This window comes from Propithecus coquereli, unplaced genomic scaffold (assembly GCF_000956105.1).
Source record: "Propithecus coquereli isolate 6110/MARCELLA unplaced genomic scaffold, Pcoq_1.0 Scaffold197, whole genome shotgun sequence".
Taxonomy (NCBI): domain Eukaryota; kingdom Metazoa; phylum Chordata; class Mammalia; order Primates; family Indriidae; genus Propithecus; species Propithecus coquereli.
The window spans coordinates 3,976,256-3,979,916 of record NW_012144633.1 but is presented as its reverse complement, the minus strand read 5'-3'; positions in this window follow the sequence as shown (position 1 = coordinate 3,979,916).

Here is a 3,661-nt window from a genome sequence, read left to right as displayed (position 1 = left end):
TCCAGCGATCCGAGTTCAAATCTCGGTGGGACCTCTCTGTTTAATTGGAAAGAAGACCTTTTCCTTTAAAAAAAAAAAAAATCCCTTAAATGGAATGTAGTTTGAGTCGGGACGACAGAGCCTGGGGCGTCTGGGTCTTCGGCGATCCCTCCTGGCCTCGAGCAATCGGTCCTCCGGGCTCCGCCGCCCCGGGGGGCCCAGCGACACAGCAGGTCCCCACCCTCCGCTCAGCGGCACCCTCGGGCCTGGGGCGGGGGGGGTGGGTTTCCTCCACTAAAAGGGCTGCCTCCCCGAATCCTAGACCCCGAGGTTTCTTTAACCCCCGAAATCCGATAATTGCACCAATTGTCTTTTCAGTACCTAAGTGGTATTAGTAAATACGAGACTTCTGACAGCGTTAGCTCGGTCATTGGGGACCGCGTCTTGGATTCGGGGCGATGGTCTGAGACCTCGCTTGGGCGTAGTGCTGTGTCTTACTCAGATGGCCTATTTTATTGCAAATTCTAATTTGTTCTATTCTGCATATTCAGATTTTATTCAGAATTTCTAGCTCCGCAGTCTCGGTTCCGGGCCCTGAAAGTCGCTGTTACGCGACGCTTTGGAGCCCGACTGCGGCGCATCTCATCCTTCCGCCCGAGGCGCGGCCGGAACGGGGAGCGCGGACTTGCGAGCGCGGAGCTGCGCGACCCGCGGCCGCCCAGGCCGGGCTCCTCGGGGCCAGCGGGGCCGGGCCGGGCCGCTCCGAGGGCGATCGGGGACCGCGGGCCTCCCCGCGTCCCACCGGGGTCCGCTCCAAGGAGGAGACGCTTCAGGACGCGACCAGATGGGAAACGTTTTCTTCTGCGCGGCAGGAAACGCAGGATGGGCATCGCGGCGGATCTTCACAGCGAGTGAAATGGTCTCCGGGGCTGAGGAGCATCTCTCGGGCCTTGATCTTCCGGAACCGAAAGCGGTTACGAGGGGCCGGAAAAGCTCGCTTTGGGGAGCTCCCTTTGGAGGACGCGAGTAAAAAGAGAGGTGTGGGGCCGCAGAGAGCGGCCGAGGACGCGGGCGAGACAGGGAGGAGCAGAGGACGGAGGGAAGAAGCGAGAGAGCAGGGAAGGGAAGGGAGGGCGGCCGGGCGTCCCCCGCAGAGCTTCAGTCGCTGGGCTTGGGCGACCGCAGCTGCTCCCTCTGGAGGGCTCCGGTCCTTTAGCGATCCGCCCGACGACCCGGTTCCGCACGGATGTCGCGGTTCCGAGGGGCGGGTCCCGTTGGTTTGCAAGGGACTGGAAGCCAAGGCGGGCGCCTGTGGGCTCCCTTGGAGGTGAGGGCAGCTAGGGAAACGCACACACTCCGCATTTTTCCCCTTGCAGGCGGATCTGCAGGGCCCGGGTTGGAAAACTGGAAAAATCAAGGAATAACGGTGTTTAATTCGAGAAGAGGAGTTAAATAGCCAAACTGGCCGCATGAGCTGAAAGTGGTTATTCCTAGGTCCGGAGCCAAGAGAGAGACACAGGAAGCCTCATGTGTAGCAATAATGCTGTTTATTTTGAGCATCTGGGTCGATGGGTGGAGGCCGAAAAAGGCGTCCAGGAGAGAAAAGGGGAGAGCTTTGGGTTTATAGAGGGTTTTTCTGGGAGGAGTAAATAAATTTTTTTCAAACAAGCTGGAGGGATAAGGAAAGTAAGTTCCCGTCTTGCATTCCTTTCCTTTATCTTCCTAGGGAACAACCTGGAGGGATAAGCACAGTCCTTATCAGGAGGGATGAGGAAAGTAAGTTCCCCTCTTGCATTTCATTCCCTTAACTCCCTAGGGGCCTGGCAAAGGCTCCGTGGCTAATACACCCCCAGGAAGGGGAGAGCGGGGGCTTTTGTAGGAGGTTTGGATGGAAGTTTGGGGAGGGTGAATCCTTGAACAGTTGTCCCCAGAGAGAAGAAATGTAGGAGGGGATCAGGGGACTGTTGTTCATAACAAGCTTTTGGGCATGTGTAGCTTTGATAAAAATGTACAGTGCATTAAAAAACATTCCTTTGTATATTTTTTTAAGTTCATCATTTGTTTTTGAATTTAAACTATTTTGTAGTTATAAGTACCACTCTCTCAAGATTCTGGGCTTTGTGTCATGTGCACGATGGAGCTCAGGACATGCCACCCCAAAATATAACACCTTGGCATATTGAACATTTTAAGCTGATCAGATCTGAGAAAACAACAGAAGAGGAAAGCTCACTCTCCCTCTTCTCCTCCTTGTCCCCTGAAGCAGGTCATAAGACCCTCATGTGAGAGGTGACCTCCCTATACCCAGAGGAAAGGAGCATCCTTATGTCTGAAGACACAAGGACACAGAGAAGACCCTGAACAAATAGGCCTCAGTATATTTCCTCCAGTTCATTCCCATTAGATCATACTCCTTTTGGGCTATCATATTTCTCCACGACTATCCACTCTTAATCATTCCTACTACAAAAAAGAAAGAAAGAAAGAAAGAAACCTGCAGGTTTAGCTGTTTCTTCAGACCTTCATTTCCTTGTGGCGGCTTTTGTGTCAGGTAAAACTCATTTTAAATAAGTGTGTAGACCAGGCATGGTGGCTCATGCCTATAATCCTAGCACTCTGGGAGGCCAAGGTAGGAGGATTGCTTGAGGTCAGGAGTTGGAGACCAGCCTCAGCAAGAGTGAGACCCCATTGTAAGGCTGGTGGTGGGCACTCCTCCCCTTCCTAAAGAAGAAAGAGCAACCACACTAGATGTTCACCCAGATAAGAGAAGTTTCAGCTCCTGGAATCCACACATACCACCGGCCCCTCCTGAAATGCACTCATACCACCAGTCCCTCCTACTTCTCAATACCCGCCCTAAAACTCTTCCCGCCAGAAAAACCCCCACCCCCAACTCTAGAACATATATAAGCCCGCTCAAAACTTCTTGGCAGCGCGACTTCCCTGGCCCCTCTCTTGGGACCCGTGAGCCTCGCCCGGGAGCGCTCAATAAGGCCATGTTGTTTGGCCCCCCATTCTGTCTGTCTTTCTTTCTCCTTGCCACTAATAAAAAGTTTACACCCATATCTATTAACTAAAAATAGAAAAAAAATTACCCAGTCGTCCTGGGAGTGCCTGTAGTCCCAGCTATTCGGGAGGCTTAGGCAGGAGGATCGCTTCAGCGATCAGGAGCTCAAGGCTGCCATGAGCTATGACCATGCCACTGCATTCCAGCCTGAATGACAGACCCAGACCCTGTTTCAAAAAAAAAAAGGAAATAAATAAAAGAACCCTCTAAGGCTAAAAACAAATTAATTTAAAGACATCAAGATGTGAAATGGTGTTCTTTTTGCTCTTTAAAATGAAATTTATTGAAGTATGATTTGAAAATCGTACAAGGCATCCATTTCAAGTTCGATGACATTTCTATTACTCCAAAACGTCCTCTTTTGCCCTTTGCCATCAATCCCCTCACCACCCCCAGTCGCAGGCAATTGACAATTAGTTTCTGTCACTGTACCTACCTATAGTTTTGCCTATTCTAGAAATTCACCTTCTGCATGTACTCCACCACACTGCATGTACTCTTTCTATCATTCAGCATGACGTTTTTAAGATTCGTCCTCACTGTTGCGTGTTCCAACAATTTGTTCCATTTCGTTACAGAGTAGTGTTCCATTGGCTGAATAGGTCCCAATATGTC